At 36.8% G+C, this 15,565-nt stretch overlaps 2 protein-coding genes and 1 non-coding gene across 3 annotated transcripts in view; all 3 read right to left on the reverse strand.

The window, feature by feature from the left end:
- Positions 1–15,565, reverse strand: part of UBE2V2 (ubiquitin conjugating enzyme E2 V2) — a 738,183-nt gene that overhangs the window by 409,749 nt on the left and 312,869 nt on the right. The gene's annotated exons all lie outside the window — the stretch shown is intronic.
- The window catches only part of SPIDR (scaffold protein involved in DNA repair), a 184,620-nt gene that overhangs the window by 118,933 nt on the left and 50,122 nt on the right, over positions 1–15,565 (reverse strand). The gene's annotated exons all lie outside the window — the stretch shown is intronic.
- Positions 5,511–5,674, reverse strand: LOC126012509 (U1 spliceosomal RNA). The gene has a single exon (XR_007496968.1). It is a non-coding gene; the product is annotated as a U1 spliceosomal RNA (small nuclear RNA).

Raw genomic sequence — 15,565 nt, forward strand, 5'->3', positions numbered from 1 at the left:
TCTGCATGAAAGGCAAACGCCTTACCTCCATGCTATCTCTCCGGCCCCAATAAATTTATTTTCTAATAATTAATTGGAGATACAATCATTTTAATAAATTTGCTTGTCACTGTACTTTAATTTTTAATATACATTTTAAATAAATTTGTTCTCTTAATTGAAAATGTATTATAGTCAACTTTTAAATAAAGTATAAAAAATAAAAGAACCCAGACCTCTTTTTATGTACAAAAGTCATATCAAAAACAAATATCAGGTGGCGCAAGTGGTATGGTGTCTGCTTTGGCCGCACTAGCCTAGGACAAAATGCATTTCGATCTCCCAGCGTCCCATATGGTTCCCCAAGCCAGGAGCAACCCCTGAGTGCCACCAGGTGTGGCCCAAAAACCAAAAACCAAAAAAAAAAAAAAAAGCAAAAACACCAAAATAACAAATATCAGACCCATCTCCACAATTGAATCTTATACAAACTGCCAACCCATCAAATGATTAAATTTATAGATCCTCGATGGTACAGCAGTATAGGCAGCTGCTCAACACCTCAATATTTCATAGCAGTCTGGTAGGATCATAGCAAAATTGATAGAAAAGTTGCAAAGAAAACCAAGCTCAATGAGTCTACACAGTAACATAGAAGGCTCAACTATCTCTGCCCTATATTAACGATCACAGCCCAATAAATCTTTAGTAACACCATTGAAAAATATATTAATTATTAAAATTGACATTAATTGACCTAAGTTTTGATTAATTCCATTTTTCTTTGTATTGTAAAAAAAATATGAAATTTGAGTCAGGCCTGTATCTGGGCAGAACAGGGAAGCTCCTGTCATAATTCCTCCACCAAATTTGAATGGGTTTCCTTCCCAACCTTCCTTCAGCCTCCTACTGGGTTCCAGTGCCATCACTGTTCATGTGCCCTTTAAAGTCAGCCAGGTTTGTGTCAGGAAGGAATAGGGAACCTGACATCTTAATCCCTTCCACCAAATGCAAATGGGGCTGTCTTTTTAGATCTTTTCCGGGTCCCAGTGCCATTACTGATTCTCTGTTGCCTGGGGACAGTCAGGCCTGTGTGTGAAACCTCCTTCCTTCCCATCAGCCCTCTTTTCCCAAACCTAAGTCATTTCAATTTATATCATAGAATTCCTGGCAGATTGGAACTAGCACTTCTTTCTCTTAGAAAATATACAGCTCAAAGACCAGCTGAACAAATCAATAAACTAGTATGTAATATTTTTATCATACTTAACCTTTAGTTCTAAAAAATAACCTCGAAGAAGTATACTTTGAGCCACATTTCACACACACACAAAAATTCACTTTTTTAACACCCTGATACTTCAGCACTCCAACCACTAAATGCAAAGATCAATGGAAAAGCTAAGGAAGACACCTATATATAGGGGATATGGAGAGAAATCCTGGCAAATCTTCAAGTCCACCCAAATGTTTGAACCTTATAGATGAAGACCTAAAATCAACATGCAATGGTTTAACAATGGAAATCAAGGAGTCACTAGCCTGAAAAATTAATTATATAGATGAATAATTCAACCAACTCAAAGAAGAACTCTTTCAGAAGATGAGAGAATCCATACAAATGGAACTCAAGGAACTAAAAACATGTTAGCAAGTCCTAATAGTAGAACACACAAGAGGAAAATGGCACACATTAACTCGAAGACAAACTATAAGCCAGCTGAGACAAAGAAATCAAAAAAGGAGAGACAAAATCCCGGAAGAAAATGTAAGGTACTTAATAAACGAAAACAGGAAAAATAATCTCCTAATTATAAAAATTCTGGAAGGGGAAGAAAATGGGAAAAGGGGAAAACAAGTTGAGGGAGATAATAGCAGAGAACTTCCCCCCTTAAGAAGTTTCTCTACAAATCCAGGAGGCAAAAAGAGTGCCTAAATATAGACCTAACAGAACAACACCAAGGCATTTAGTAATCCAAATGGCAAAAACCAAACCAACAAACAAAAAACCCCCAGAGAGATTGATTCTTTAAAGCAGTAAGAAAAATAACCCTCAAATATAAAGGAAACAATGCAAGAATTAAACCAGATCTCCCATTTGAAACAATCCAGGAAATAAAAAGGTAGAATGAAATATTCAAACTACTGAATGAAGAAACTTTCAACGTAGAGTCCACTACCCAGCAAAACTCTCATTTACATGGGAGAGAGGGTTAAAAACATTCTCAGACAAAAAAGAACTCACAATATTTGTACTAACCAAACCAACCCTAAGTGAACTACTCAAAGAGCAATTACACAAACCAAGTCCCCAATTGTAACAACAACAACCCTTCACAATATAATGGCACAACAGCCCTTTCTCTCAATGGTTTCCTTAAATGTCAATGGATTAAATTCTCCCATCAAGAATGGAAACAGCTCTTCAGATTGAGCAGGTGTCCAATCAACTGCTCTTTATGGATGTCTATAATAATGTTCTAATGCTTTTATCCACAGAAACAGAATGCAAAATGAGTTTGGAAGCTCACTATAAGAAGTCTTTTTTTTTTGGGGGGGGGGCACACCCGGCAGTGCTCAGGGGTTATTCCTGGCTTCAGGCTCAGAAATTGCTCCTGGCAGGCACACGGGACCATATGGGACGCCGGGATTCGAACCGATGACCTCCTGCATGAAAGACAAATGCCTTACCTCCATGCTATCTCTCCGGCCCCTATAAGAAGTCTTAAGACTCAGAAGACAGTGCTCACGATAATGTCATAACAAAAATTCTACTCTATTCATTCTCTACTTGATTATGCCTGCTAATATAATCTAATATTTATGTTCACAAATAGCAATGGAATATACAACTTCATGCCATGAACTTCTGCTACAGAGATCATTCATTGAATATGTTACTGTAATCTGTTTTCGATTGTAGGTAGTTTACCATTATACCAGAATGCTCATAATTTTAGATTGCTTTTAGGAAAGGAACCTGAATATTCAAGACTTGTTAGATGATATTTCATGGTGTGGATTCCTCTTACAGTGCTTATTATCATATCACTTAGTTTTCTAGACTTGAAAATTATGATTGTTTTTAAGAATGTTCTATACACAATCTAACCCATGAAGTCTTTCTTCAGTAAAGTTTATCCTCACCAATCATGACTGGCCTAGAAAATGGAAAACCATTCCATTTGACTTGCTGGCTTTATATTTTTTAAGCATTCTGTCCCATACCGCCTTGGTCAGCTTTTCAACTGTAACCCATAGATCAATCATTAGTGTCTATGTGTGCGCATGAGTGTATGTGTTGGCTATCTCAATGTCTGTCTAATATATAATGTCTATGTTGTATATTTTCCTTCCCCATCATATATAACCCCTCCTTCCCCCCTATGCTTACCACTTTACAAATTCTTTTCTAGCCCTTCACTTGACTCTCCCCCATCTGTTATTCCCTCTCAATAAAACCTTTTTACCCTAGGTTCTTAACTCCTCATGAAGCAAAACATCCCCACCCCCACCCCAACCCCACTAGCTGCTAACCAGCTCTCAAAGTGAAAAGACAGACTCTCAGCATAAGAAGAAGCTGATATTCTGCTGTTACTGACTTGTTCTCAGTGCCCCCCTTTCCCCCACCTCCCTTCATTGTGAACTTTTGCTTGCTACCAGAGTTGGTTTCTGAGAAACCCCCAGCTTGAGGACATTTCCTGATATGTGACTGCTGGGAGCCATTATTTAGACTCCATAAGACCAAATCACAGGCTGAAGCTATGCTCTGGACATTATTCCCCCATCCCATACTATTTCAAAAGATATGTATATCTCCTTTGAATATTTCATTAGCTGTATTTCCTTAATAGGTATAACTCTTACTGTCTATCTTCTTATGAAGTGGCAATTTCCCCCATTTTCTGGGATCTACTGAGTAGGGAATTCTAGTAGATAAATTTCTCTAGTGTTCTGAGTTCATGTTAGAATCAGGTTATTGGAATTGTTTTACCCCCATATATGCTAGTAGTACCATGTGGCATTGTTCCTTTTTGCATAGGCATATTAAAATGAGAGAATCTTACGTGTGCAAACAAGTTCTTATCTAAAAGAGATAGGAACATATCAATTTTATATTTCAGTGGGGCCTTATACCCTGAACACTTGTCATAGTGACTTCGCTTAGGCTTCAGAAGATTGGACATTGACCGTTCACCCCTGAATCTTGGATCTCATCTATGAAAACAGTACAGTTTTCTACACCAGCACCAGGAATCAGACTTCTACCAGGAAAGGCCCTACTGCTGCCTTGGCATCGACTTATTCCACAGTGGGTTCATATAACATCCTGATGACTTGGTAACAGCAACAACCTGCATTCAGGACAGGGTTCTCTGCATTGCCTTGCCACATAATAGATGAAATCAGAAGGCGCTCCGTGTCACCTTGACTTCAACAGAGAATCTGTACAGAAACGAGGATGGATCACTAAGTACAGAAACCTGACAGCAATAAACTGTGATTTTGAAGAGCTTTCACTGGGACCACGGAGAAAGACTTTGGGGTTAGACAAGTAAATATGCCTGGAGCCTGTAGTTGGTCTTATGCCAGGATACTTCGAGATCATAAGGTCTCCCTGTTTTTAAGACAAAGGTTTTTTTCTTTCTATTTTCCCCATATTTTGCTGTGCCTATGCAAACAAACAATAGCTGCTACAAACACACACATAATTTTTGTTGTATTTTTTTTATCTCTTATCTTAAAAAGAAGCACCTGACTAAACCTTCTGCTATTGTATTAATGACTTTATTGGAGATTATTTTCACAAATATACTTGCTACTGAACTTTTCTTTTTCTCTTCTTACATTTTAATATTTTAGTTCTTCTTTCTGTTTTCTTTAAAATTTTTGCCTTATCTTGAAATAAATGTATTATGACCAGGTATGCCACTATGTGATGCATTTTCTTTTTTTTTTTTCTTTAAATAAATTTTTTAAAAAAGTTTAAATTTGGGTCTGTAAGGGGACAAACTGTGTTAGTGGATTGCAAACTGGGGTTATTAGAGAAGGGAAGGTCACACTGGTAGTGAGATTGGTATTGGACTCAAATAATACTCAAATATATAAATACTCCAAATAACAATATAATAAACAGTTTCAAAACTATTTGCTCTATATATTGAAAATGCCATTAAAATTTAAATATTGCTTAAATTTGTATAATGCTCTTGGTATAACATTTTATTTTATTTGTTCTATTTGTTATTGATCGAGGTTCTTTGATTTACAATACTGTTATTATGGTGTTTTCTTTCTTCTTCTTTTTTTTTTTTTTTTTTTGGTTTTTCGGGCCACAGCTCAGGGGTTACTCCTGGTTAAGCGCTCAGAAATTGCCCCTGGCTTGGGGAGACCATATGGGATGCCGGGGGATCGAACCGTGGTCCTTTCCTTAGCTAGCACTTGCAAGGCAGACACCTTACCTCTATAGCGCCACCTTGCCGGCCGCATATTATGGTGTTTTCTCATAAACTTAATTCTTTTTTTTTTTCCAGGGGAGAGCACGCACGCAGTCCCCCCACTACATAAATTATGCAGTCGAGTTTTCCACATTTGGGGAAATCGCAGGGGTCAACACGCCCGGAGTGGAATGGGCAAGCCTCACCCTGGGGAAACCACCTTCATGATCATGGAATCACCTCTGCCAGGTAAGTATTCATATACTTAATTCTAACATCACATGTAGCACCATTGTAGTCATTTTCTTCCCCCCAAGAACACCAACATGTCTTCCTTTCAACCACCTCAAATATGGGACAGTTCTCTCCTTGTTGCTACCTTAGGCCCTATGCTGTACCTTATTATGCATCATCAAACCCCACATGAGTGAGATAATTCTGTATCTATTCCTATCTTTATGATTTAATACAAAATGATGTCCTCTAGTTCCTTCCACATTAATGATATTATTTTACTATTACTTAGAGCTACAAAGTATGTATATATCCCACTTCTAGATCCATTCATACATTGTAGGGAGGATCGTCATTTAATTAATTTTTTTTTTAATTTTGGCCCATGCCCAGTAATGCTCAGGAGTTACTACTGGTTCTGCACGCAGGAGTCACACTTGGCAGGGCTCAGAATACCACATCAGATGCTTGGATTGAATCTGCAAAACAAGCATACTGGGGCTTGAGGATAGTGATTTAAACCACGTTATTTTCTTTCAACCAGTATTATGAGTGATGAAGTGAATCATAAAACAAAATCAAAGCTTCTGATTCTCACAGAAAACCGATCTAAATTTGTATGATAAATACAAGTGCAGAGTGAAAAGATAGAAACAACCATAAAGACTAATACTAGTTTTTAAAAAGTAGAATGCCTGTACTTATATAATACTAAATATTATTCAAAGCTAAAGAAATTACAAATTATACATCAAGAGCTCTTGGTGGACATAAGAAAATATTTGGGGTGCCACAGATCGAACCTGGGTCAGCTGCATGCAAAATAAGTGCCTTACATAAAGTACTGTCTCTCAAGCCTGAGCCCATTTTGTTTTTTGATTAAGTTTCCTTGGCCTCTTACTCTGAGAAGATACTTTACATGATTACTGATTCTGCACCCAGCAGACTAACTTTCAGAACTGAAGGAAGCATACATAGCTTCGTGAATAAACTTTACAGATTCAAAACCAACCTTAAAAAAAGATAAACTAAAAAGTCTATTTTAAGACAAGAAGGAGCAACAGACACACCAAACTCCTATTAAAGATGCCATTAAATCACATACAATTATCACTCTCAACATCAATGGGCTAAATGCACCAGTTAAAAGACAGAGAGTAGCAAATGAATCAAAAAGCTGAATCCAATGTTCTGCTGCCTAGAATAAATACATATAAACAGAACAAACAGATTCAAAAATCAAAGGTTGGAGGACTATCATCCCAGCAAAAAACTCCTCTAAAAAGGTTGGAAAGGCCATAATTATATTAGATGACACACACCTCAGACATAAAAAAGTTATAAGGGATAGAGATGGACATTTCTTAATAATCAAGGAATATGTATTAAAAGGAGAAATCACTCTCTTAAATAAATACACACCCAATGAGGGACCAGCAATATTAAAAACAATTGCTGACAAATTTTGGGGTCAGAAAACACAATAATACGGCATTTGCCTTGCACGCGGCTGATGACCTGGGACAGACGAGTGTTTTATTCCCCGCATCCCATATGGTCCCCCGAGACTTTGAGGAGTGATTTCTGGGCACAGAGCCAGGAATAACCTCTGTGTGCCACTAGACGTGGTCCCTTAAACACCAAAAACAAAACAAACAACCAAACAATTGTTGTAAAATTTGAAAGAAGAAATCCATAGCAACACAATACTAGTGGGAGACCTCAACACTACCCTGTCATTTCTTGATAGGTCAACAATGATGAAACTTAACAAGAATATACTAATTCTGAAGGAAGAAAGGTAAGAAATGGTAGGCTTAGTATATACTATCTAAGACAGTGGTCCTCAAACTATGGTCCGCGGGCCACATACTGTATTTGTATCTGTTTTGTTTCTTCATTGCAAAATAAGATATATGCAGTGTGCATAAGAATTCGTTCATAAGTTTTGTTTTTACTATAGTCAGACCCTCCAATGGTCTGAGGGACAGTGAACTGGCCCCCTGTTTAAAAAGTTTGAGGACCCCTGCATATACTATATATATGTATATATATATAAAACATATACATACATATATTTATGACTCTCCATCACCAGAAAACTAGATACATATTCTTTTCCAATGTACATGAGTCATTCTCCAGGACAGACCACATGCTGTCCATAAAACATACCTTTATAAAATCAAGATAGAAATTGTATGAACTACCTTTGCATATAAAAATGTACTGAAATAAGAAGTGAATTACAAATAGACACAAAGGAAAAATTTTGACACCTGGAAATTAAACAGCTCATTACTGAACAATCGATAGGTCAAAGATGAAATCAAGGAAGAAATAAGATTCTGTCAACAAATGAGAATGAAGAGAGAATGAAGATGCAACTTATCAAGAGTTTGTGCAACACAGCAAAAGCGGTACCAAGAGAAAAAAAAGCAGTACCAGCACTCATCAGGCAGAAAGAAGAAGCCTACAAAAATAATGTACTGACACAATTTACAAAATTAGAAAGTGATCAACAAAATGAACCAAAAATAAGTAGGTAGGAGGAAATAACAAAGCTTAGAGCAGAAATTAATAAACTGGAAAATCCAGAAAACCTTCCAAAATGTCAATGAAAGCAAGAGTTGCTTCTTTGAGAAAAATAAATAAAACCAATAAACCACTAGCAAAACTCACAAAAAAAAGAAAAGGAGAGAAACTTAAAAAATCAAATTAGAAATGAAAAGGGGAGATCACTACAAATACTACAGAAATGCACAGGATAATGCACAGAGACAACCTTTAGAAATTTTATGCTGCAAAACTAGAGAACCTGGAAAAAATGGATAAATTCTTGGACTCTTATTACCTCCCAAGATTGAACCAAGTTGATCTAGCATATCAGAACAAAACCATCACTACTGAGAAAATTGAAATGGTAATAAAAAGTCTTTCAATCACACGGAAGAAGGGTGGTATACATTCTATGATTGAAACCCCAATATGAAAATTTATTATAACATGGTGATTAAATTTAAAAATTATAAAAATAAAAATTGCCAGCAATAAACATAAATACTCCCCACAAAAAAACGTCGTCCCCAAAACAAAAACCCATGACCAAATGGATTCACTAATGAATTTTTTCAAGCCTTTCAAGAGGAACTACTACTAATCCTTTTCATTTCAGGTTTCATTCTAGAGATGCAAGAGTGTCTTAACAAACTGCAAGTCAATTAATGAACCATATAAACAAAAGAAAAATTAAGAACTATATGTGAAATCAACAGATGCAGGAAAGCATTTGATAAGGTCCAACACCTATTCATGATAAAAACTCTCAAAAGATGGGAATAGAAAGAACATTTTTCAATATAGTCATGGTTATTTACCACAAGTCCATGGCAAATACTATATTCAATGAAGAAAACTGAAAGCCTTTCCAATAAAATCTGTCACAAGACAAGGCTGCCCCCTCTGGCCACTACTATTTAACTTAATAATGGAATTATTTATAATAGCAATTAGGCAAGAAAAAGATATCAAGGGAATCCAGATAGAAAATGAAGAAGTCAATCTCTCAGTGTTTGCAGATGACATATCATATTTAGAAAACCCTAAAGACTCTATGAAAAAGCTTCTAGAAACAATAGCAAAGTGTCAGGCTACAAAAATAACATGCGAAAATCAATGGCCTTCTCATACACAAATAATGATAAAGAAGAAAAAGACATTAAAAAATATCCTATTGATGATAGAGCTAAAAAAAAACTCAAATACTTTGGAGATGACTAAAGATGTGAAGGAGATCTATACAAAGAAAACTACAAAACACTACTTCAGGGCCAGAGAGATAGCATGGAGGTAGGGTGTTTGCTTGCGTGCAGGACAGTGGTTCAAATCCCGGCATCCTATATGGTCCCCCAAGCCTGCCAGGAGTGATTTCTGAGCATAGAGCCAGGAATAACCCCTGAGCGCTGCTGGGTGTGACTCAAAAACCAAAAAAACAAACAAACAAACAAAAAAGAAGAAGAAGAAAATAACACTACTTCAAAAATAAAAGAGGGCAAAGGGAAATGGAGACACATACCCTGTTCATGAATTAGGAGGATTGACATAATTAAAATGGCAATACAAAGCACTGTACATTTAATGCAATCCTTCTAAGGATTCCCATGACATTTTTTTAAAGTGGATCAAACACTCCTGAAATGCATTTGGAACAATAAATGCCCATGAATAGCTAAAGCAACGCTTAGAAAAAAAGATCATAGTAGGCATAATTTCCCCAACTTCAAATTGTATTATAAAGCAATAGTCATTAAAATAGCATTAAAGGGGCCAGTGAGGTGGCGCTAGAGGTAAGGTGTCTGTCTGCCTTGTAAGCGCTAGCCAAGGAAGGACTGCGGTTTGATCCCGCAGCGTCCCATATGGTTCCCCCCAAGCAGGGGCAATTTCTGAGCGCTTAGCCAGGAGTAACCCCTGAGCATCAAATAGGTGTGGCCCAAAAAACAAAACAAAAATAAATAAATAAAAAGAAGAAAATAGCATTAAAACAGCATGGTATTGAAATAATGACAGACCTTCAAATCAATGGGGTAGACTTGAGTGTTCAGAGAATATTTCCCAGACATAAAATCAATTAATCTTTGATACAGGGCAAGAAATGAAAAATGGAGCAAGGAAAACCTCTTCAAAAAGTGCTGTTGCTCCTTTGACTCTAATCCTTAAAAAGAACTCACTTAAAATTTGAGGTTAACTTAAGCTAATATGCATGTATATGGAAATGTAAGAAAATACTATGCCTGTAATGTTTAAGGAGTTACGTAAGTTTTATGGCTTTAGATTGCCTTGTGTACTGTTAAGAAATATTATAATGTGTTACAATCTGGGGACTTGAGGAACAAAGTAATTGTACATGGATTCTGTCTTATTTATCTTAATGTTCTTTGGCTGAAATTTCAAAGTTAAGATATCAGCAAGGGGACTTCTGAGAATTATGTTATGGGTGATTGTCCTTCCACTGTAACTTTACCTTGTCCTCTTTCTTTGCACCCTTGTTCTCATAATTAAAAATAAAAATTAAAAAAAAAAAAAAAAAAAAAAGTGCTGTTGGGATTACTGGTCAGCCACGAGCGAAAAAGCAAACTCATACCTCCATCTAACGCCATCACAAAGGTCAAATCAAAATGGTTTATTTAAAGACCTTAATATCAGCCCTGGAACCATAAGGTATATAGAAGAAAACATAGGTAAAGCACACCATGATATTAAGACTAACGGCATTTTCAAGGAGAAAACAGCACTCTCCAAACAGGTGGAAGCAAAGATAAACCGATGTGATTAAATTAAGCTGAGAAACTTCTGTAACTCAAAGGAAAGAGTGCCTAGGGTACAAAAGCTACCCAAAGAATGGAGAAACTATTCACCCAATACCCATCAGACAAGGGGCTAATATAAAAAATATATACGGTACTGACAGAACTCAACAAGAAAAAAACATCTAACCCCATCAAAATTGGGTAGAAGAAATGAACAGACATTTCCTCAAAGAAAAAATACAAATGGCCATTAACATGAAAAAATGCTGCAAATTAAAACAATAATGAGGTACCATCTCATGCCACAGAAACTGGCATACATCACAAAGAACAAGAACAATCAGTGCTGGTGGGGATGAGAACCACAGTGGTTGGCCTGAAAATCAATTGTATATATTTATGTATATATAAGCTAGAGTTTTCTATACTACTATGCATGCTGTTATTAGTAGTTACAGTATAAATATTTCCCATTCTTTATTTCATTTATTCCTCAAACAAAAGATATCAGGAGCCAGAGCGATAGCATAGCGGTAGGGCGTTTGCCTTGCAAGCTGCTGACTCAGGATGGACCTTGGTTTGATCCTCGGTGTCCCATATGGTCCCCCAAGCCAGCAACGATTTCTGAGGGCATAGCCAGGAGTAACCCCTGAGCGTTACTGGGTGTAGCCCGAAAACAAAACAAAACAAAACAAAACAAAGATGTCACACGCAATGTAGGAATGGCACCCACATTCTTCAATAAATATTGAAAAAGGATAAACATTTGCAAAATAAACTATATTATTATCTTATACCATATCCCCAAATTAACTAAAGTATTTTAATACTGAAGTATTTAATGCAAGATTTAAAACCATAAAACTTCTTTGGAAGAAAATAATGGCATAATCTCCTTAGTAATGGTCTTAGAAAGCATTTTTGAACCTGACTCTAAAAGCAAAGGTAAAATATTAAAAATTGAACTATGGCAAACTTAAAAATCTCTGCTCATCAAAGGAAATTATCAATAAAAATAAAGAGTAATTCACTGAACAGGAAAACTATTTAAAAATAATATATATGATGGCACAGTGGTAGGGCATTTGCCTTGTACTGAGCTCACCCAGAGCTCAATGAGTTAGATCTCCCAGCATCCCATATGGTCCCCCAAGCCAGGAGCGATTTCTGAGCGCAGAGCCAAGAGTAACCCCTGAGCATCAAAGGGTGTGGCCTAAAAACCCCTAAAAAAAAAAAGTAAGATCTAAACAAGCATCTTATCAAAAATGATCAACAGGTTCTGAGAATGCTGTGCAAAACCACAAATTATTTAATGAAAAATACCTTAATGAGATAGAATGACTATTTAAAAAAAAAAAAAGGCAAGAGGTGCTGGAGAGGTAGTATAAAAGGTATGGTATTTGTCTTGTAATTGCCAATTCAAGCTTAATCCCTAAGACCCCCTGAAATGGCCAGGAATGACCCCTGAATGTAGAACCAGGAATAAGAACTAAGTACAGCCAGATGTGGCCCAAAAACCAAAATTAAGAAAAAAAAAAGTGTAAAAAAGACAAGCAAGATTTTCACGCACATCTACTATTTATCTAACACTTAAGAAATTGTTAAATTTATTAGACAATTCTTTTTTGTTTTGTTCAGTTTTGGGGCCACACCTGGTGGTGTCAGGGGTTACTCCTGGCTTTTCATTAAGGAATCACCCCTGGTGATACTCCAGGGACCACAGAAGATGCCAGGGAGTCAATCCAGGTTTGACACTGTAGTATTGCTTCAGTCATTTATTAGACAATTTTTTTCATCCGTATATTTTGTTCTAATTTTAATTGTGTGCTTTTGTTTTTCCCTAGTGTTTATTTTCTTACTAATCCTAGTAGTGTGGCTTTGATATTTTACTTCAGTATAAAATTTATTATACTACTTGAATTAATTTTGAGATAATTATTTGAGATAATGTAGATAAATAATATTTCTAATTGTGACATCATTTTTTTTTTTTTTTTTTGGTTTTGGGTCACACCCGGCTGCGCTCAGGGGTTACTCCTGGCTGTCTGCTCAGAAATAGCTCCTGGCAGGCACGGGGGACCATATGGGACACCGGGATTCGAACCAACCACCTTTGGTCCTGGATCGGCTGCTTGCGAGGCAAACACCTCTGTGCTATCTCTCCGGGCCCGTGACATCATTTTTAATATATGTATCAGCAGCTTTTTTTTTGGGGGGGGGCCACACCTGTTTGATGCTCAGGGGTTACTCCTGGCTAAGTGCTCAGAAATTGCCCCTGGCTTGTGGGGACCATATTGGGACGACAGGGAATCCAACCGCAGTCCTGATCCTTGGCTAGCGCTTGCAAGGCAGACATCTTACCTCTAGCGCCACCTCGCCAGCCCAGCAGCACTTTTTTTTTTTTTTGACCATACCATGCAGTGCTCAAGGATTCTGTTTCTGTGCTAAGGGGTCAATCCTGAAGATGTTTAGGGACTACATGTAGTGCGTGGATCCAACTGGTGTCAGCTGTGTGCTAGACAAGAGCTTTACCCTATGTACTATCTCTCTGACCCAATAGCACCTATTTTATCTTAAACTATCAATATAATAAGCTGTATAATTTGTCTTCCACTCTATACACTGGAAAAATATAAGGTGTACCAGTAAACCAGTTGCTCAAAATGCTTTATATTCTTCTAAGGAAATACAAGCTATACCAACATTTTATTATTATGTTGGCTACCAAGCTATGGCTTGCAAACCAAATTGTTTCAGTATAACCTCATATCCACCTTCTATATTTACTATTGTAAATTGTTTCTTTCCATCAAAATATCTGAGTTAAATAACTAATAGAAAATGCCAAGCCTAAATTTTTTTGCTTTGTTTTTATGTTTTGTTTTTGGGCCACACCCAGTGATGCTCAGGCGTTACTCCTGGCTATATACTCAAAAATTGCTCTTGGCTTGGGGGACCATATGGGATGCTGAGAGATTAAACCGCAATCTGTCCTAGGCTAGCGTGGGCAAGGCAAATGCCTCACCCCTTGCGCCACCGCTCTGGCCCCAAGCCTAAAATATTTTACCTGTCAACCTCTAGTCAATGTAAATGAAAAAAAAATCCAAATATACTCTGTCAGATTTATTAATCTGTATTATCTGATCACCAAAGCAATACTGTGTGACAGAACATAAATGAGTTCCTATTCAGATTAATATATTAATTACTCAGTACCTAATGTGATCATATTCTATAGTCCAGAGAAAAAGAAAGCATTAAAAAAAAACAAGAGCAATTTTTCCTTAAGTGACCTACCCAGGTCAGGACTTACCTAGGTAGGATATTGTAAAAGAGATATTTATCACTGCAAATAAATTCTATAAAAAATATCAATTCTTACATATTTTTTAACAATTAAATCATTTAGAATTCTTCAAAGATCTAATTCACTTCTGCAAATAAGTTTAAAAGAAGAATTTGTCTTAAATTCTCTAATTTAGAGATGGATACAGGAAGTAACAGCCCTACAGGATCTTTTGCTACTTCATAATACTGAAGCTGATTTATTCTGTAATTCACAGACAACCCAATAAAGCATACAATAATCATTACCATTTACATGGTTTTCATATAAATTTCTCTTAACTCGCTGATACATGAGGCATATATACACACATACATGTATATATACACATATTAAATGTATATATTCACATGCTTATAAAATTCATAAAGTAAGATTTTGATGTCATGAAAATCTACAGTGTGAACAGTTTTGTTTACTTTATCCAAAGATGATTGAGTAAATTGTACTTTACTCCCTGTAAGATGATAATGATTCCATGCTGGGATAGAGAAAAACAAAGTTCCTCCACCCAATTTTAAAAATATTAATGCCAAAATACCTTATTTGGGACAGGAGAGATAGTACAGTAAATAAGGCTCTGGCCTTGAATAAGGCTGATCTGGATTTGATCCCTTATATCCCATTATAGTCTCCTGAGTCCACAAGGACTGATCCCTGAGAACAGAACTAAAGTAATTCCTAACTATAGCAATCTGTGGCAACTAAATACTGATAAATAAAATAAAAAACACTATGCAAAAACACCTTACATCTCTTTTAAAAAAAAGTATCATCCAAGGAAATATGATTTGTAATTAATGGCTTGTTTTGTTTAATAGAAAAGGTTATCCTAGGGGCCGGGTGGTGGCGCTAAAGGTAAGGTGCCTGCCTTGCCTTCGATCCCCCGGTGTCCCATATGGTCCCCCAAGCCAGGAGCAACTTCTGAGCACATAGCCAGGAGTAACCCCTGAGTATTACCGGGTGTGGCCCAAAAACCAAAAAAAAAAAAAAAAAAAAAGGAAAGGTTATCCTGGTTCTTTTTGTTTGTTTTGTTTTGAGGCCACACCCGGTGACTCCTGGGTTACTCCTGGCTCTGTGCTCAGAAATTGCTCCTGGCACGGGGGGCCATATGGGACGCTGGGGTATCGAACTGTGGTTGGTCCTGGATCAGCCGCGTGCAAGGCAAACGCCAACTGCTGTTCCATTGCTCTGGCCCCGCCCTGGTTCATTTATAAGGATGGATCTGAATAGGATCCATGAGCTTTCTGTATTTAAAAAAA

Source organism: Suncus etruscus, chromosome 6, assembly GCF_024139225.1.
Source record: "Suncus etruscus isolate mSunEtr1 chromosome 6, mSunEtr1.pri.cur, whole genome shotgun sequence".
Taxonomy (NCBI): Eukaryota; Metazoa; Chordata; class Mammalia; order Eulipotyphla; family Soricidae; genus Suncus; species Suncus etruscus.